Source organism: Balaenoptera borealis, assembly GCF_965194805.1.
Source record: "Balaenoptera borealis genome assembly, chromosome: 3".
Classification (NCBI taxonomy): Eukaryota; Metazoa; Chordata; class Mammalia; order Artiodactyla; family Balaenopteridae; genus Balaenoptera; species Balaenoptera borealis.
The window spans coordinates 176,601,461-176,623,122 of record NC_138866.1 but is presented as its reverse complement, the minus strand read 5'-3'; the positions used below and the strand labels follow the sequence as shown (position 1 = coordinate 176,623,122).

The 21,662-nt window shown below is 41.2% G+C and overlaps 1 pseudogene across 1 annotated transcript; it reads left to right on the top strand.

Annotated features, from left to right (window-relative positions):
- Positions 1-5,618: 5,618 nt before the first annotated feature.
- LOC309625666 (ADP-ribosylation factor-like protein 6-interacting protein 1 pseudogene) lies at positions 5,619-10,572 on the top strand (annotated as a pseudogene). Its single transcript has one exon. The product of its transcript is annotated as an ADP-ribosylation factor-like protein 6-interacting protein 1 pseudogene (transcript).
- The last annotated feature ends 11,090 nt before the right edge of the window (positions 10,573-21,662 follow it).

Below are 21,662 nucleotides of genomic sequence, written 5' to 3'. Positions count from 1 at the left end.
AAGACTGGACACTATAAAACTCTTAGAGGAAAACATAGGAAGAACACTCTTTGACATAAATCACAGCAAGATCTTTTTTGATCCACCTCCTAGAGTAATGGAAATAAAAACAAAAATAAACAAATGGGACCTAATGAAACTTCAAAGCTTTTGCACTGCAAAGGAAACCATAAACAAGACGAAAAGACAACCCTCAGAATGGGAGAAAATATTTGCAAACGAATCAATGGACAAAGGATTAATCTCCAAAATATATAAACAGCTCATTCAGCTCAATATCAAAGAAACAAACACCCCAATCCAAAAATGGGCAGAAGACCTAAATAGACATTTCTCCAAAGAAGACATACAGATGGCCACGAAGCACATGAAAAGATGCTCAACATCACTAATTATTAGAGAAGTGCAAATCAAAACTACAATGAGGTATCACCTCACACCAGTTAGAATGGGCATCATCAAAAAATCTACAAACAACAAATGCTGGAGAGGGTGTGGAGAAAAGGGAACCCTCTTGCACTGTTGGTGGGAATGTAAATTGATACAGCCACTATGGAGAACAATATGGAGGTTCCTTAAAAAACTAAAAATAGAATTACCATATGACCCAGCAATCCCACTACTGGGCATATACCCAGAGAAAACCGTAATTCAAAAAGACACGTGCACCTGAATGTTCATTGCAGCACTATTTACAATAGCCAGGTCATGGAAGCAACCTAAATGCCCATCAACAGACGAATGGATAAAGAAGTCGTGGTACATATATACAATGGAATATTACTCAGCCATAAAAAGGAATGAAATTGAGTCATTTGTTGAGACGTGGATGGATCTAGAGACTGTCATACAAAGTGAAGTAAGTCAGAAAGAGAAAAACAAATATCGTATATTAACGCATGTATGTGGAACCTAGAAAAATGGTACAGATGAGCCGGTTTGCAGGGCAGAAGTTGAGACACAGATGTAGAGAACGGACATATGGACACCAAGGGGGGAAAACTGCGGTGGGGTGGGGATGGTGTTGGGCTGAATTGGGCGATTGGGATTGACATGTATACACTGATGTGTATAAAATTAAAAAAAAAAAAGAAGTGGTATTTATTTATTTTGGAAACAATCTCAAACTTAAGAAAAGTTGCAGGTAAAGTACAAAGTACATTCCCCCACTTGAACCAGTTGAGAGTAGTTGCCAATATCATGTTCTTTACTCCCAAATAGTATTTTCTACAGAAAAGGATATTCTCCTGCATAATCACAACAGCTTCGTCAAAATCAGCAAGTTCGCATTATTACATTACTACTATTTAATCCTTTTACCCCATTTAAATTTTACCAATTGTCCCAATAACATCCTTTAAAGCAAAAGGAGCCAGTCCAGGATCACATATGTACATTGCATTTGTTTGTCACATCTCTTTAGTGTCCTTCAGTCTAGAATAGTTCCTCAGTCTTTCCTTGATTTTCGCGACCTCGACAATTCTGAAGATTACAGAATAGTTATTTTGTAGAACGTCCCTCAGTTAGATTCAGCTAATGAATCCTTGACAGGATTGCAGAAGTGATGCTGTGTGTGTTTTTCTCATTGCATCCCGTCAGGTGGTTTTGACTTCCATTTGTCCCATTACTAGTGATGCTATCTTTGCTCATTTGATTAAGATGATGTCTGCCACACTTCTCCACTGTAAAGTTACTTTTTCCCTTTGTAATTAATAAGTGCTTTACGAGTAGGTAATTTCAGACTATGTAAATATCTGTTCCTCATCTAACTTTCAACTCATTCACATATTTATGTATTTCAAATGTGGATTCATGGATTCTTGTTTTATTCAATGGCTTCTAATTCATTACTATTATTTATTTTGATGTCATACTGTCCCAGATTTTGCCAGTGGGAGCCCATCCAAGCTGGATTCTCTGTCCTTTGACTGATTCCCACCATTCTTTGGAGATTTACTTATTTTCTGGCACAAAATGTTCCAGGCTCATTTTGTACATTCCCTACCCCAGTCCTCAGATCAGTCATGTATTCAAAAAGCCTTGATTCTTTTGGTTGAGAATGGTTTTCAGAAGTCAAGGTTAGGCCTTTAGATGTGCTCATTGCCATTAGGATGTTGATGCTTTTGAGCCTTGTCTGTGATCAGAGCTAGAAATTATATGGGGGTGTGTGTCTACAGATATATATATCCACATATAAACACATATTCATGGACATATATACAGGTATATATGTACATACATACACATATTACATCTATATTTATGTGTTTACTTATGTATATTGAAAGCCATTGATTCACATGAATTCCAATACTACTGGTTCATTCTAGTTTCCTGCTTTTATATTTGTAAACTCCCTTTTCTGACCATAAGAAACATAATACCCACTGTCATTAATATACTTTCTGCTGTTTGTTTTCTATTTGTCAAATGCATTCTCTGTTCCTCTGTACCTCTTTTCCTGCCTTCTTTTGGGTTATTTGAACATTTTATAGTATTCTACTTTGATTTCTCTGATGGCTTTTTAGCTATATATCTTACATTATTTCTAGTACTTGATCTAAAGATTTCAGTATACGTCTTCAACTTGTCACAATCTACTTAGGGTTTATATTGTACTACTTTACATAAAATATAGCAACCTTCTTTTACTATAATTTTATTTACTACTCCCCCAAACTTCGTAAAATTTTTCTCATATTTATTACATCTACTTACATTATACACCCGACAACACAGTTATAATTTGCAGTATGCAATCATATGACTTTTCAAGAAGTTAAGAAAACAAAAGAAAATATGTACATACCCTTATATGTACCCAAATACTTACCATTTCCTGTGCTCTTTATTGCATCCACTGAATCCAAGTTACCATCTGGTGTCATTTCCCTTCCACTTGAAAAATTCCCTTTAGTACTTCTACAAGAAATACTAAATATACAAGTCTGCTGGTGATAGTCTCAACTTTTATCTGAAAATATCTTTTTTTTTTTTTTCTTTTTGGTTGTGCCACACGGCACGTGGGATCTTAGTTCCCCATCCAGGGATCGAACCCACTCCCCCTGCATTAGAAGTCCAGAGTCTTAATCACTGGACCGCCAGGGAAGTCCCAATCTGAAAATATCCTTATTTGCCTTCGTTTTTTGAAAGATAACTTTGCTACACATAAAATTCTGGGTTAACAGTTTTATTTACTTCAGTACTTAAGGACATTATTCAATTGCTGTCAAGGGTTGGGTTCCCTGGGAGATAGACTCTGAAATGGAGTTTATCCAGCAGTTTGTTTAGTAAGGAGTTTCCTTGGTATCAAAAGCTTGGAAAGGGGAAGGAAGCAAGAGTAGCGAAAAGGCAAAGTTGGGCTGTGATGCATGCCCTATAGCAGCCTCAGCTGACCCCCTGGGGGAGATCTGGAGCAGGGATGGCTCTTTGGATCGTCTTGTATTGCGCCAAGATGGTCAGTTCTTTATGCTTCTGCATTGATCAGTCACTGGCTGTAGGCATTCCAGGAAGGGACATGACCTTGAGCGAGGCAGCTCTCTACGGGCCGAGGCAAAGCCTGAAAGAGGCTGACAACTGAAGGTTGTCTGCCAGCAGGTGGGGCAGCAAGTTTTTCACTGAGGGAATCTGGGTGTGCACCGCGGTCTTGTGGCCTCCATTGTTTCAGATGAGAAGTCTGCCATCATTTGTGTTACTGTTTCTCTTTATATAATGTATAGGTTGTATTTCCTCCTGGCTCCTTTCTCTTCAGCTTTCAGCAGTGTGTCATGGGTCTAGTGTAGTTTTCTTTGTATTTCTTCTGCTTGTGGTTCACTGATCTCCTTGGATCCATAAGTTAGTGTTTCTAATAAAGTTGGAGGTTTTCAGCCATTATTTCTTTAAATATTTTTTCTTCCCTCATCTCTCTCTTTACTCCATCTGGCACTCTAGTTACATGGATTAGACTTCTTGGTATCGTCCTACAGCTCTCTGAGGATCTGTTTATTTTTCTTCTATATTTCTTCTCCTTTTCCTTGAATTTGGACAATTAGTCTTCAGAGAGTTCATTTTTAATATTTTCACCCAGATTTTATCATTGTCATCTGTGGGAAGGTTAGTCCAACCAAGCTAATCCACCACTCCCAGGAGCCGAATTTCCCAGTATTACTATTTTGCTCCATGCCGGAATCACACCCCCTTCCCCATCCCAGTTTTCTTTGTTAGTAGAATAGGAATTCTATTAAAATGTCCATCCTCCTCCCATGTATCTCTGGGGGTAAATCCTGATTTGTCTATGTCAATGCTGTAATTCATTTCCCCTGCTTCAATGATATGTTTAGGAAGGGTCATCTCTCAGTCAGGAAACTAGAAGCTACTCTCTGCAGGCTAGATATAAAGGGTTCTAATATAGGGAACTGGTGGTTTACCCAGAAAAAAGGCCTAAGGGAGCAGTGGTCAGATCAATCACAACTGACCTTCTCAACTTGAAGCACTCAAGCAGACCGCTCTCAAAACTCACCTTGAAGTTTCTCTGAGTATCACATCCGCTCACAGTTCTGGCTAAAACAGATGGAGAATAACGGCCTCTCCATCACTCTGACTCAAGGGTGCCTCCTGCCCACATGCTCTAGTCTGGAACCGTACGCTAAAGGGGATTCTAGCAAATGTAGCTCCTGCCTTCTCCTCTTCAGAGCAAAGGAGACCTTAGAAGGGGTGGTGACAAGGCCAAGTCAACCACGGGTAATCCAGCACGTGTGCCAAATCAGCCAAAGGCGCTGGAGGCGAAGGGAGCTGGAGAGCTTCTGAAAAAGATTTGCTGATGAACTAAAGAAAACAAAGACTCACAGTAAGAACAGTCTCTCTTCGTTTTCCACTGGATTTTTTTTCCATGTGACTCTTGGAACCAAAGACTCGATCTTATGATCATGGGGGGAGCCAGCTGAGACGCAGGCAGACAGCATCTGTGTGAAGCTTGTCCAATCTGAATTTCTTGTTATGTGAGAATAAATGTTATTATTTAAGTCATTTTCAATTGTTTTTTTTCTGTTACTTGTAACAGATGTAACACATTACTTAGATCATGGAGGTAAGTCCCAAAAGAAACCATTTACAGGAGTGAAAATGGGAGCCTTGATGGAACAAGACCAGGGGTAATGAGATGTGGTACAGAGCACATTGGTTTTTATTCTATGCCTTATGCTATTTCACATCGTAAAGAAGACATATGCACTACTTGGACAAAAAATTGAATTAGAAAAGGGACAGTCTGACATCTCATGTCCATCTCCACATTGTGCTTTTCTCGATTTTCTCTGATCTATAGAACAAAAAGAAACGGCAGCTAAATGCAACAGTTCGTCCTTGCTCCTATTTCAGGCGATCATCAATTCCAGCTGCCCGCTGAAGAGCTTCCTAAGTGAATTCCATTCTCATCCCCCTTGATCTACTATCTGTCACCAAAATAATCATTCCTCAGGGCAAATATGATCACATCCCTCTTCTGCTTAAAATCTGTTATCGAGGGACTTCCCTGGTGGTCCAGTGGGTAAGACTCTGCGCTCCCAATGCGGGTGGCGGGGGTTCGATCCCTGGTCAGGGAACTAGATCCCGCATGCATGCCACAACTAAGAGTCTGCATGCCACAACTAAGAGCCCGCATGCCGCAACTAAGAAGTCCGCATGCCACAACTAAGACCTGGTGCAGCCTAAATAAATTAATTAAATAAATAATAAATAAATATTTTTAAAAATCCTGCTCTCGCTAGGGTTGTCGTGAGTGGCTCTGAGGAAGGCCAGTTTTGGGGGGCGTCTTGTGCTCGCTGAGGGGGCACCTCGGGAACGATGGTGGAAGGAGATAATTGCAGCACCAACCTGCTGGCCGCAGGGACTGCAAGTCTGGAAGAGCAGCTGCAAGGATGGGGAGAAGTGATGCTGATGGCAGATAAAGTCCTCCGACGGGAAAGAGCCTGGTTTCCACCTGCCATTATGGGTGTGGTTTCTTTGGAGTTTCTGACTATCTACTATCTAGATCCATCCGTTCTGTCAGGTGTTTCCTGTTTTGTTATGTTTCTGTGCTTGGCTGACTACCTTGTTCCCATTCTAGCGCCTAGAATTTTTGGCTCCAATAAATGGACCACCGAGCAACAGCAGAGATTCCATGGAATTTGCAGCAATCGAGTAAAAACTCGACGCAGAGCTGTGGGCTGGTGGAAACGCCTCTTTGCGCTAAAGGAAGAAAAGCCTAAAACGTACTTCATGACCATGATCATTTCTCTTGCTGCGGTTGCTTGGGTGGGACAGCAAGTCCACAACCTCCTTCTCACCCTCCTGAGAGTGACTTTCTTACTCTTGCTTCCTGGACTAAACCAACATGGGATCATTTTGAAGCACATTGGAATGGCCAAAAGAGAGAGAAACAAGCTTCTCAAACAAAAAGAAAAGAAAAATGAATAATGCATCTGCTTTGTTCAGTGTGATTAACGGCGTATATATATGTTGTCCTTGGGGACAGTGTCTGTTATGCTGTCTGGATACTAAAACGTTACAGAAGTAGCTTTTGCTGTCCCTCATTCTGCCCTTAGTTAGTAGATATTCCGACCTGCCAAGTAAGGCTTTATGCCCAGTGTCTTCATGGGTGTGTTCTCATCAGCTGGCCTTATATGGACAACTCATTCATCATTACCACCTGTCTTGGTTTTTCTCACCCAGGGTTAACTGAACTCTTACTTTTAAAATAATATAGTGGTGAACTTCATCCTTTAGTACAGTTAACAGTGGCTTGGGAGAACTGTTCAAGTTGATCTTTGCTTTAGCTGGATACAAGATTGTGGTCTGTGGCTACAGGAAGCTTGTTCTACTGTCTGCTTCCACACTCTGCTTAAACAACTGTCTGCCTTCATGAATATACAAACCAAGTTTACCACTTCTGATGAAGAGACCAGTTAAGATGCATTCCTCATTCTGTCTTGATACCCTGGGAGAAGAATCCTCGTGGAATAAAATGAAAGTAATTCCATGGCCTAGTATGTGTTGGCTTCTCCCTTGTGCAGAATGTAGCAATTTGTTGGAAACATTGATCCTTCCTCCCAGATGGGGAATCTGACAGTCTTAGAACTCTTGTACCCGTGCACTTAAACTTGAACTTAGTACATCCTTAAAGGCTTTTTAGTAGCAGGCTTACACAAGATGGTATTTAGGATTTTTAGCATACCTTTAATTTCAGATTTTCAGCTAACTGAAACTAAAGTACATAATAAGTTAAGAGTCATGTCTATGGCCTTCACTCCAAGACCAGCCAATAATGAACAAAACTCATCCTGTGTTTAGTAAGATTCATTTCAGTAGAAAATCCTACTAGTTTTTCAAGACCAGAATAAGCCTTTAAAGGTAAGCCTCAAGATTCTCATTTTATGGTAACGCTGGCTGCTTTTTGTCCCCATAGATGGAGTGGTTGAAATCTGTAAGAATGAACCTCTGAGGGCTGGAAATGTGACATATTTGGGAACAATTCTTAAACTGATTAACTAGCTGTAATATAGTTTTGTGAATTTATTGCACTGATGCTGTAAAATCTGGACCTTGTGGTATATCTGTTCCTAAATAAGTGCTGTTTTCTCCCCTTCAATATTGCTGTAAACAGTGGCACCCATGTAGCATATGTTTGACTTCTTTTTTAATGTTTCGTATACAAACTACCATAATTTACATGTGTTTCCTCATTGTAAATAAGCTTGTCTTCCTATCTGGATTTTTGTGTGTATGTGTGCTCTACCAATTAACTACTTTTGCAGTTTTAATCCTGTATTATTTCTTCTACTTTGTTTTGTGTAAAAGGGGAAAAATAAAAAAGCTGGAATCCCCCCACCCCCCCAAAAAAAATCCTTAATTGGGATAACCAGCAAGGACCTACTGTATAGCACAGGGAACTCTGCTCAATGTTATGTGGCAGCCTGGATGGGAGGGGAGTCTGGGGGAGAATGGATACATGTATGTGTATGGCTGAGTCGCTTTGCTGTGCACGTGAAACTATCACAACATTGTTCATCGGCTATACTCCAATATAAAATTAAAAGTTACAAAAAATCCTTAATCGGACTCACATTGTCTCTACCAGATGAAGTCCAAATTCTATAATATGGCATCCAAGACTCTTCATGATTTGGCCCCTAACGCTCTCATGTACATATTCCAGCTATTCTGAAAATTTTCCTTTTCTTCAGACATGCCACGTTCTCTCAGACTTCCATTCCTTTGCATACACTGGTTCTTTGGTTTGGAAGGTCCTTCCTAACTAACTCCTTTTACAGCTACCTCTTCTGTGAAGATTTCTTACCACTACCCTCCCCCTCAGTCCTTCTGCAATCTTCTCTTCCCAGTGTGTCATGAATACCTATAGCCTCCATCAGCACAAATTAGATTACAGATCAAAAGTCACTTACTGGGAAGTCTGAAATCCAGAAAAATCTATGAAAATGAAAATATTTTTTGGTAACTCATTGGATGGCCAAAACTGAACTATTTGTATTTATAACCTCAATTGATTCTGCCTTGTGTGAATATTCACTAATTTTGTTGCAGAAATATTAATGAGTTTCATTAGAGTGAAGCCTCAGACCTTACTGGTGTTCTTATGTAACATGTAGCATATGCACCTGAGGCCCATTCCAAAAATGGCTACTGCAATATTTCTCATCCCGCAAGTTCTAGAACTTTCACTGCTCATCAAGGGTGAGGTCTATTTCCTCTCCCCTTGAAAATGAGAGTAACATTAATATGGCCTTGATGAGTAAAAGCCGTGAATGACACCCATTGACTTCCAAGGCAAAGTCATAAAAGGTGATATGCAAGAACTTCTGCCAGTTCTCCTCTCTCTCAGAATTCTTCCCTTGGAACCCAGCCACCATATCGTGAGGAAGCCCAGCCACATGGTAAGACCACTTGTGGGTGTTCTTGCCCACAACCCCAGCTAAGGTCTCAACCACCAGCCAGCATCAACTGCCAGATATGTGAGCGAGTGATGCCTTCAGATATTGCCTGCCCTTGGCATTCAGGAGCCCCAACTGTTGGCCGAATGGAACAAAGACAAGGTGGTGCCACCATGCCCTGCACAAAATGCAGATATATGAGAAAAATAAACAATTTTGTTGCTTTAGGGCACTAAGTTTTGGGGTAATTGTTCCACAGCCATAGTAACTGGAATCCCATCTTCGCAAAAATGTGAAATATTCTGAATTCCAAAACCCATCAAAGGTTTCAGATATGTATACTCTAATTGTGCATTTATACATCAATTTTCCAATGGAATTAGAAGTTTCTAAGAACAAGAACTAAGTCTTTTTATCTTGGTATTCTCAAAACCAGTGTCTAAGATTGGGTAGGTCCACGAGGCATGTTTACTGAACGAATTTTGAATGAATGGGTCAATAAACAAATGAATAAACACAGTTCCAAACAAACGGTTATTTTAAAATAGTTTTGTGGGGGACTATACTTTCATTTAACTCAATCCATTACTCAAAAATAATTTAGAATGACTTATTTTTATAATTATTTTCAGTTGAGTAGCTATACAAAAAGTGTCATTAATTTTGCTACTTTGTTTTTATCCAAAAGTGTTACCTGTTATGATTACATACTTTACCCATCAAAGTATGTTCCAAATTGTCTTTGGCTGTTTCCAAAAGTCAAATGTATCTTTAAGGATGAAGACTTTCCATTACTGAGAACAATCAAAATAATTTGACGTAAACTCTGAAGGTAATTCCAAAACAGAGATCCCAGTGTTTTTGAACAAGGCAATGTTCAAATGCAATGCAATGCAATGATGCCTAAATGCAAAGATTTCAACATCCATGTCGACAACTTCGGGGGAAAAATTCCATTAATTTGGAGTGTAAGTTCTACTTTGCATGACAAAAATATGTTTATCTCATGGTCACACATATATTTATCTGTATGAGGGGAAAGGGAGGAAAGGAGGTAGAGAGGAAATCCACAGTGTCATGAAGACATGAAAAGATGATGTCAATTTATTTTTTAATGTTCCTGTTGAGAATAACTGTTTTAGTGCTCCCAGGGAACCTTACAAAGATGGAATAAACGAGGCACTAGTTTGACAGTTTTGCTGCCCAACATTTGTTTGATGAGAATTTGGTGGATCCTTACTGCCCTGCTTTTCCCCCTCTTCACTTTGTATGAATAGCATAAGCTAGGTTGTATGTAGGGATACCCGAGGATAACTCGCATCCCGAGGAAACAGCACTGTGACAGCAAAAGGTCATTAGATAAATATAAATATTGGGCGCTTCCCTGGTGGCGCAGTGGTTGAGAATCCGCCTGCCAATGCAGGGGACACGGGTTCGAGCCCTGGTCTGGGAAGATCCCACATGCCGCGGAGCAACTGGGCCCGTGAGCCACAACTACTGAGCCTGCACGTCTGGAGCCTGTGCTCCGCAACAAGAGAGGCCACGATAATGAGAGGCCCGCGCACCGCGATGAAGAGTGGCACCCACTCGCTGCAACTAGAGGAAGCCCTCGCACAGAAACGAAGACCCAACACAGCCAAAAATAAATAAATAAATTTATTTAAAAAAAGAAATTAACCACAGTGTCTCAGAAAATGCCAAAAGGGGGACAGATCTTACAAACCCCAGCAAAACTTGAAAATCCTTTCTTTCTCCTCTCTGAAATCTTCACTGAGCCCCACAGGAACAGTGCCTCCAGACTCCCTTCTTTCTCTACATTTCCCCTCCAAATTCCCCTCTCCCCCTCTGTCTCATATCCCCCCTTCCACACACACAGCGCCTTCTTCCTTTTCTGCCTTACCACTCTCATCTTCTGAATCTGTTCCTTTCTCCTTTCGTCACTTTCTGAGATCGGTGGAACTGTCCTCAGCTGCATTTCATTCCCTCCCTCTCCCATTAACCTGGTGCAGGGCAACCTGGGACCAGAGACACAGTGTCGGTGAAGACAGGATTCTCCTTGCCAAGGTGAGAAGCGGGAGAGGCTGTGAATCTTCAAGTATTTTTTCTCTTGTCATACCAACAACCTACAGGCAGAATTACGTTTCACTACACAGCATGATGGGCAACCTTAACCAGATATACTCTTATGACATCATTGGGTACAACATGGCCTGGCTATAGCGCCCAGGTGAACAATTCAGAGAACATACTCACTGATAAATATTGCTGCAGCCCTGCTGGAAGCTGGTTAATTTGGTATTGATTTCAATGGCTGGGTAAGCAGTCCTACGAGGAGCTTTCTCATGTCTGGGGCTGCCTCATTCCTGAGGACCTCTTCCGTTTCCGGATACCTCAGCACCACTTTTCTAGGCCTAAGATGGTGTTTAAAGCTCCAGAAAGTGCCAAGAACCCTCCTACATCTCCATACCCTCCCTTTCTCTCTGGACTCTGAACCCTGGGTGAAGTTGTGGAGACTGAAGGGTAGGGAAGCTGCCAGAACAGAAATTCCTGTTAATGATAGGGTTGCCAAATAAAATATAAGCCACCCAGTTAAATTTGAATTTCACGTAAAGAATGAATGATTTTTTAAATAAACTATAGGTATATCCCGTCAATATTGGGGACATACTAAGAAATTATTCATTCTTTATGTGAAATTCAAATTTAACTGGGTGCTTCTGTTTGATTGTTTGCTGCTACCTAGATCTGGTAACCCTAATTTATGATAATCAACCAAGAGTGAAAACCTTAGGCTTAAAAGTGGGAATTCCTAGGTATATACTGCCTCTTGAGTTGCCCACAAGAAAATATACCTGAAACATCAAAATATCAAAAAAGCAGTCTCTGAAAACGTCAAGATCAGACAGAGGGAGTCTGCAGCATTAAGATGCTTAAGTAGCTGGAAATGTTTTATTGGTGTCCTACAGACAGAGACCAAGCCAGCTTGTCCTTAGAATATATGGTGTGGTAGCCACATGAAAATGTACTTGTCAGCAAGCATAGATGAGCTCAAAGTCTCTTCTCAGTTCCAGGAAAGGGAGTTGGGAATTTCCAAGCAAAGAGCTTATAGGAATGTTTAAAAATCAGGAGGAAATCTACATTGCCAAACTGACAGATGATGCAGATCAAAGACACTACAACGAAATATAACTACACTGACCCGGAAAACTTAAAGAGGGGTGAGGGTAGTCATCGGCCAAAGTGTTCAAAAAACCCATGATTTTTTTTTTTTCCTTGAAAAACACTAATACAATTGAGTAGAAAAGTGAAAATGTGGAGTGATAAATACAGTCTAATCTGGCTAATTCTCACTTTCCTATCTTCAATCCTGATCATTCTCATAAAAGAAGAAAAAAAAAAGAAATTTCACCCTAATTCTTCAGAAAATGAAACTATTGCAGTGTCACTTCATAGGGCTAAATCATTATTTTAGAAGCAAATACGGAATATATTTTTACATAGTTATACACTATTTCAGTTAAATTAGTAAAAATTATTAGAATGGTATAGATGTATCTATATAGATTATTGATTACTAATAATCAAATTATAAAACCAGAAGAATCACCAAATTACCCAAGTTTCATAGCAGATATCCAATTTATTTGTTTTGCTTTGCTGTTTTAAAAACTATTGCTACATTACCTCCACTAGATACAGATCTCATCAAAGCATTCTTGAGCAAAGGTTTTAACTACAAAGGATTTCACAGGTGAAATGAGCCCATTTGGTCCCCCAACAAGGATGAAACAGAGCCCGTACAAGTTTAGGGGCAGCAGTAGCTATGGAAAGTAATGAGTGAGAAGCAGTTTCCTGCACGCACAACTATCCCCTGTTGCCTGAATAGGATGGGGGCTCCCAGGTGAGTTTGAGTTAATGATAAGATTCAACCCGAGCAAAAGCAGAGCTTCCCTGAGAACAGATCAGGGAAATGGGAAGAGGTATTCGGAGCATATAAGAGGAGTGGAACAGGAAGAGGCTTCAGAGTGAAGGCACAGGCAGTAACAGATGACAGTGCTGTTTATGTCTCCTCCGAAGAAGTCCAAAAACGACTTCGCACGTTCAGCGCTCCGTTTGAAAGGATGCTATTCTGCTGAAATATGACTTCAGAGTCATGATGGTTAATTTTATGTGTCAACTTGACTAGGCCATCGGGTCCCCAGATTGAACGTTATTTCTGGGTATGTCTGTGGGAGTGTTTCTGGATGAGATTAGCAGTTGAATCAGTGGACTCAGTAAAGTAGATCCCCCGCCCCAATGTGGGTGGGCATCATCCAATCCATTAAGGGCTTCAACAGAACCTTGAATAGAAAAAGGCAGAGGAAGGAGAAATTTGCCCCTTTTGCTTCCTACCTGCCTGCTTGAGACGGGACACTGACCTTCTCCTGACCTTGGACTGGGATTTGCACCATTAGCTCCTTTGGCTCTCAGGACCTCAGACTCAGACTGGAATTACACCACCAATTTCCCTGGGTCTCCAGCTTGCAGATGCATTTCATGGGACTTCTCAGCCTTCGTAATCACACGTGCCAATTCCTCACGTAAATCTCTTTATCTGTATGTCTACTGTTAACCTAAAACAATAAAGCAGCCAATTATTTTACCAGGAAAATGGGTTTATACTGGAGCAGCAAAGAATTGCCATTCAGGGTACACAACTATGGCGAACCACCTGCAAGTCTGGTAAAACAAAGGAGAGGAAACTTTTTATAGAGGAGAAGGGAGAGTTGGGCGGGGCTATTACAAGCAAAGAGTCCATTGGAGGAAACTGGGAGTTGGAAGTACAGTGGCTTTTCATTGGCTGAGTTGTAACAGTCTCTGATTGGCTGAGCTGTTGCCAGACAGAGAGAAAATTTTCCTTCCTCCTACTGGCCTTATTAAAGTAGTGTCACTTCGTGCTGGAGATACAAAGTAGGTCTCTTTCTATTGGCATCTGTTTTGACCTCAAGCGGTATGTGTGTGATCGCTGTTCTGCCTCCCAACTCCATTTCAGTGAAGTTCCCTTCATTAATTTTCACAGTATGTATATGTATTCTATATGTGTATGTATATGTATATCTATATATCTATTGCTCTTCTATTGGTTCTGTTTCTCTGGAGAAGCCTAAAACAAGTCCATTAAGCATCACAGAGGGAAATGAACCCATACTCGCCAACCTGGAGGCCTCCTCTGGCACTTCCTCTCTCCCCACCCCCAATCACTCACCATCTGAATTCCATTTCCTATGTTTCATTCAGCGTTTTAGAAGTGACCGCCCTGTGAAAACAGCAGCTCTTTCTCATTTTAGCAGCTAACCAAACTGTAAACTCACCGAAGGCAGGAGAAGTCTCTCAGATCTGTATTTCCTAGGGGCCTAAAACCTAGAAGCAAGTGCTTTGCGCATAGATAGAAGTTTCAGTGAATTAATGAGTGTAATCTCCAAATTGCTAACATTTACAAACAGTAATTAGCATTGTATTATTAATCTCCAAAATCAAACAAGACTGAATCACAGAGACCATTCTGCCTTTACAGTTCTCACACAGACTCCTTCAGAAAAAGACCGAAGCACTCTGTCAGGGGAGTGGAGAACAGACTGCAGACTCCGGAGGTATGGCTGTGGCTTTACCAAACTTTGACCAGCATTAAATTAGCCAACAGAAAATGAATGAAAGTCCTGTCAGCATGTTACACACATTGGGGAAAAGCACATATGAAATCGTATTAACAAAATACGCCTCTCTTTCTATAGAATTTGTTCATTTGATCTTTATCCCAAACCTTCTTTGACATGATTAACTAAAGACTGAAAACTGAAGATGTGAAACACACAAAAGCCCATTAGATTACGTAGCCCATGTTATTGGGCCCCATGTACAATTAAGTGTTCTTTATAGAAATATTTTCTAGAATGTTGTCTAATTCATTTCCAGTAGATTTGTTCTAAATGTTTCTAAGTCTTTTTCTGAAGAACTTATTCCAGTTAGGCACATCTTTAATACCTGACAGTTATTGAGATTTCTATTTCAATTTGTCTTATTTAAATTTTGCCCCATTACTCCTACTTAGACCCTTTCCCTGTCACCATATTGTAGATAGTTCTCATATTCCCTTTTAGGCATAATTTAACCATGCTTCACACATTAACTTGAGTAGACAGTATATGGTATAAATTACAGAGAACAGCGATGTGTGAAGACATTCTGTGAATAAATTAAAGCATTAATTTCAGACATATCAAACTAACACTTTTCAAATTTGTGGTTCCTGTAATTTTCAGACCTGTTTCTGAGGTCTTTGGAATGGGGGAATTGAATGGAAAATTAGTCTAAAACTTCTACTTTTATTTCATAGGATGGAGACTGGCCATTCCCATGAATATTTAAAAGAGGAAGAATTTTAAAAAGTGAATTTAACACAGAGGACCTACTCAGATTTAAAGAGATGTTGACATTCAGACATACAGGTGAGAAAGATTGTGTTTAGCAACTCACCAGACGTAATCACCACCAATCTAGCAGTGAGGAGAATTAAGGCTATTGCCAATCAGGAGAGGACTTTACGGCCCTCTGAGTATTTCTGCAACTTGGTACAATGAGTCTGGGTTGACTGAAGAAGCGAACATGTTTATATTATGAAGGGAAGATTTAAAAATGAGAACCTAGGGCTTCCCTGGTGGCGCAGTGGTTGAGAATCTGCCTGTCAATGCAGGGGACACAGGTTCGAGCCCTGGTCTGGGAATATCCCACATGCCATGGAGCAACTGGGCCCGTGAGCCCCAATTACTGAGATTGTGCATCTGGAGCCTGTGCTCCGCAACAAGAGAGGCCGTGATAGTGAGAGGCCTGCGCACCGCGATGAAGAGTGGCCCCCGCTCGCCGCAACTAGAGAAAGCCCTCGCACAGAAACGAAGACCCAACACAGCCAAAAATAAATAAATTAATTTAAAAAAAAAAAACGACTAAAAATGAGAACCTAACTCAAATTTAACCGAAATGAAAATATTCGCAGCACAGGCTCTCCTGGGATCCTGGGGTTTCTGGTTTCCACAACTGATACAGAATCACAGGATATACATGGAACTGGCACCAAAACACACACACACACACACACACACACACACACACACTTCTTTTTAGGTAGTGAGACTTGAGAAAAAGGATCAAGTTCATTCTTGTTTCCAGTTTTATTACTCTTCATAGTATTTATCACTTATGCCATATGTTTTATTGCCTCTCTCCCCCAGCTCCACCTAGAATTTAAGCTCCATGAGGACAGAAATTTTGTTTTCTTTTGTCTTGTTCACTTCTGTGTCCCTGGGGCCCAGATACTGCCTGACACATAGTAGAAGTTAATAAATATTGGTTGAACAAATTAATTTATTTGGCACTGATTTCTCTAGTTAAGGAATCAAATAGAAAGATACCATGCGTACTTCTCTGCTAAAAAGAGCTAACCCTCCCTCCACAAACCAATATAGAATGGGAAAAAGTTCTTTAATTTCCTAAAGGTAGGCTTTGAGATAGTATTAGTCCTCAAAATATAACTGGGAAGCATCTAACATCTGACCATCTAATTAAGATCCTAAAGATGATGCTCATGAAGGCAGAGGCAGTGTCCCATTTTTCTCTTGATATCAGCTCATGACATGGGCCTGGGATGAGGTAATAAATAAGACCCAGTTGGAACAGCTGACCTAGACTGTGTTAACCCCCTATCTGAGCGCTTACATGCTTTTTTGGGGGGGCTGCACTGGGTCTTAGTTGCGGCATGCAGGATCTTCACTGTGGCATGCGGGATTTTCTTAGTTGCGGCATGCGGATTCTTAGTTGCAGCATGTGGACTCTTAGTTGCGGCATGCATGCGGGATCTAGTTCCCCGACCAGGGATCAAACCCAGGCCCCCTGCATTGGGAGCACGGAGTCTTACCCACTGGACCACTAGGGAAGTCCCCGTGAGCACTTACATGCTTTAATTCATTTACTTTTTACAGTAATTCTGTGTGGGGGGTATAGTTCTTACCCCCAGTTTCCAGTTCTTACCATAAGGCATTCTAAGAGGATTAGTATCAATAAGTAACTGCCAGTTATCAATGTATTGTCTCTCAGCTCCAAACCCACCCTTCTGTGAGTGGGAGGCTGGCGGAATGTGAGGCTGTCAACAGAGGGCGCCAGAGAGACACTGCAAGACCACAGCCCCAGGAAGACCCTCCATGGCAGGTATTCAGCGTGGGAGCCCGGTGGCTACCTTGGAGGAGTCCAGCTGCTCTTCGGGCCACAGTGTCCTCACTGGGAGCTGTTTCTGCAGACCAGCTCTGGTCCCACCTTCGGGAACGTCTCTCCCCACTAGCAGGCTACATGTTCACGAGGTAGCCACAGCTTCTCGGAAGGGGAGTGACTCCCAGCCTTGGGGTTGGGGGTGGTGGGTTAGGGGGGTGGAGGTGGAGGTGGGAGTGGGCCTCTCCCTTCATCCTAAGTCCCTTTATTGTCCCCTCTCCTTCAGCCAAGAGGCAGTGGTTGCAACCTCTGTACCCCTTGGATGCTTTTCACCCCGTTTAGGAGCGAAGCTCCTTCTACTGGTTAGGAGTTCTTCACATTAAATTGTCCCGATATAGCGCTGGGAGGATGCTGTATTATATCAGACCCCGAACTGGCCAAGATGGTGCCACTAGGAAGCAATCAAGCTGGACTTCAAAGCCAGGAGGTCTGATCCCAGAGGACACACTCCAAACTTCAATGCTATGTTGTCTCAAACATTTGGGAGAAAATCCAGGTTAACTTCCCCTCTGGCCTGGGCACCACTAATGCCACAGGAAGAATTTACTTACCTAGGAATTTCATTCAATGGCAAAGATGAGAATTGTGATACAGAAGTAAGGTACTCAATTGCACCTCCTCAAGTATGGCACAGACTAAAACCATTACCATAGATTTTAATATTTCAAATCACTTTCACATGCAGGATTTTACCCAAACAACTTTGTAGAGGGAATAAGCCATGTGCTATTATTCCTGTAGATATAGAAACTGAGGCCTGGAGACATTAAAAATTTACTTGGGTAGTTGTACTAAGGTCTCCCAACTCCCAGCCAGAACTTTGTCTATAATACCACCATCTTGTCTTGAAGTTTAGTTGCTCTGGAGTCAATCTGACAAGGAGACCAAAAAGACCCACGTCCTAATTCTTGGAGCCTGTGCATATGACCTTATATGGAAAAAGGGTCTTTGCAGATGTGGTTAAGTTGAGGATCCTGAGGCACAGAGATTATCCTGGAGAATCAGGGTGGCTCTAAATGCCATCATAAGAGTCCTTATAAGAGACAGGCAGAGGGCTTCCCTGGTGGCACAGTGGTTGAGAATCCGCCTGCCAATGCAGGGGACACGGGTTCGAGCCCTGGTACGGGAAGATCCCCACGTGCCGCAGAGCAACTAAGCCCGTGCACCACAGCTACTAAGCCTGCGCTCTAGAGCCCGCGAGCCACAACTACTGAGCCCGCATGCTGCAACTACTGAAGCCCACGCGCCTAGAGCCTGTGCTCTGCAACAAGAGAAGCCACTGCAATGAGAAGCCCGTGCACCACAACGAAGAGTAGCCCCCCGATCGCCACAACTAGAGAAAGCCCACGTGCAGCAATGAAGACCCAACGCAGCCAAAAATAAAATAAAATAATAAATAAATTTATTAAAAAAAAGAGAGAGAGACAGGTAGAGTGAGACTTCACACACACAGATAAGGTGTCGTGAAGACAGAGGCAGAGACTGCAGGGATGCGGCCACAAGTGAAGGAGTGCCTGCAGCCTCCAGAAGCTAGGGAGGCAAGGCCCAGAAAGAGGCCAAGAAAAGTTCCCCTCCACAGCCTCTGGAGGGAGCACAGCCCTGTTGCCACCTGAATTTGGGCCCAGTGGGATGGATTTCTGACCTCTGGCCCCCAGAACTGTGAGAGAACAAATTAACACAATTTTAAGCCACCAAGTTTGTGGTAATTTGTTACAGCAGCCTCAGGAAACTAATATATTGACAAATTCAAGTTTAAAAGAAAAGCATGCATATAGAAAATAATTTCTTTTTCTTTTTTTTTTTTTTGGCCGTGCCACGCAGCTTGCAGGATCTTAGTTCCCCAACCTGGGATCGAACCCATACCCTCAGCAGTGAAAGTATGGAGTCCTTACCACTGGACCACCGGGGAATTCCCTAGAAAATAATTTCTTAACGTGATATAAAAAGATCTATACGGTTGATCCTTGAGCAACACTGATTTTAACAGCACAGCTCCACGTATACTGTACTTGGATTTTTTCCAGTATTAAGTGTTACAGTGCTGCATGACCCGCAGTTGGTTAAATCCTCGGTTGCAGAACCTCTGATGTAGAGGAACCACAGATACGGAGGAACCGCATATACAGAAAGCGGACTGTAAGTTACATTCAGATTTCTGACTGCGCCGAGGGTCAGCGCCCCTAACCCCTGAGTTGTTCAAGGGTCAACTGTAAACCCACTTTCTTTAAATTTCAGAATGTTAAGAACGTTCAGAATGAAAATACAAGCTACAGATTAGAAGACATTTGTAATATAAATATTCTACAAAGGATTTATATCCAGAATATAGAAAGAACTCCTTCAAATTAATGAAAAAGACCAACAACTCAAAAAGTTTTAAACGGCCAAGAGACTTGAACAGGTCCATCACAGAAGAGGATGTCCAAGTGATCGACAAGCACATGAAAATGTGCTTAATGTCACTGCAAGTTAAAACCCCAGTGAGACAATGGTATACCACTACACCCTGATAATACCAAGTGTTGGTGAAGATAAGGGACAGCTAGCGCTCTCATACACTGCTGGTGAGAGTGCAAATTGGTACAACTACTTAGGAAAACTATTTTACAGTACCTACTAAAGCCAAACATATACACATATATATATATATATACTATAATTCAGAAATTCCACTCATGAACATATACACAAGATAACATGTGCTTATGTCCACCAAAAGATACACACTGAAATGTACAAGAATATCCATCAAGAGTAGAATGGATAAAAATTTGTGGTATGTTTATAGAATGAACTAATATAGAGCAAAGAAAAAGAATGAACTCCTACTGTACCCAACAACAGAAATGAACCTCGCAGACCGAACGTTGAACAAAAGAAGTCTGACACAAAATGGTACACACTGTATGATGCCATTTTTATGAAGTTCAAGAACACGTGAAACCAAGCTATAGTGGTAGAGGTTAGACCTGTGGCATCCTTGTGAGGGTTACCTGCTGGGAGGGGAGCAGCTCCCACAGGGGAGCTGACTGGTGTGCTGGAAGTATTCTAGATCTTAACCTGGAGGGAGGGCGGTTATACAGATGCAGATGGAAGCAAAAGAAATTGATTGAGGTGTACACTTAAGAGGCATGTTCTTTACTATATATGTTAGATCTTAATAAAAAAAGAACATTAAATTTTTATCTTAAAGAAATGGCAGAAAGGTAGTAAGGTTAACATATCATATTTAAGAGTCAGGAAACCGGTATGGCATTCGAGTTTCACTAAAAAATGGTCTTAGGAAAACTGATTTTCCTCATTTGCAAAATTGGAATATTAATATCTACCAACCTCCTATAGCAATTAAGAGCATGAGATAATGTGTAAGTATTCTTGAGTTCCTATAAGAGAAGCCTCATATAAATATAAGGTAACATTTTGGGTGGCACATTCCAAGATCTCATTTTCGCTTAAGTAATCTCTTACAGATACTACCTCCTGTCTTTTAAGTTACAGTCGCTAAACCCATAAAGTAAATGAAAGTGGAAACTTGAGTTATGCCAGCAACAAATTGATAAACTGAGGCTCAAGGAGGGCCGCCTCTTATTCTTTCTATGACCCTTCTGAAGGGCGATCATCATAAAATGAAAAGTTAATACTTATTAAATCTTCCTGGGCTTCCCTGGTGGCGCAGTGGTTGAGAATCTGCCTGCCAATGCAGGGGACACGGGTTCGAGCCCTGGTCTGGGAAGATCCCACATGCCGCGGAGCAACTAGACCCGTGAGCCACAATTACTGAGCCTGCGCGTCTGGAGCCTGTGCTCCGCAACAAGAGAGGCCGCGATAGTGAGAGGCCCGCGCACCGCGATGAAGAGCGGCCCCCGCTTGCCACAACTAGAGAAAGCCCTCGCACAGAAATGAAGACCCAACACAGCCATAAATAAATAAAAAAAAAAAAAAAAAAAAAAATCTTCCTGAAGGATTCAGAATCTACTTACAGGATTTTCAATTCCAGAGACTCCAATCAAAGATTTATAAACAGCCTCAAGCCCTAATACCATCCTGCTTATCTGCTTCTTTTTGAGGGTTAAACAATAACCAGGTGTAGTCATATCTATGTACACAGCATGGTTGAAATCATATAATTCCTCTAAATCTGAACCGCCTAATGTGGTAGCACTGGCCTTATGTAGCTATTAAATACTTGAATTTGGCTAATCTGAATTGGTTTGTCCTCTAAGTGTAAAATACACACCATTTTCAAGACAGTGTACACAGAAAAAGAATGTAAATGATCTCATTGATATTTTTATATTGATTACATGTCAAAATGATAGTATGTCTAATATACTGGGTTAAATAAGATATATTATTCAAATAAATTTAACCTGTTTTTACTTTTTAAAAATGTGGCTACTACAAAACTTTAAATTTAATTTATGGCTTGCATTATATTGTTATTGGACAGCAGGGCTGTAAATA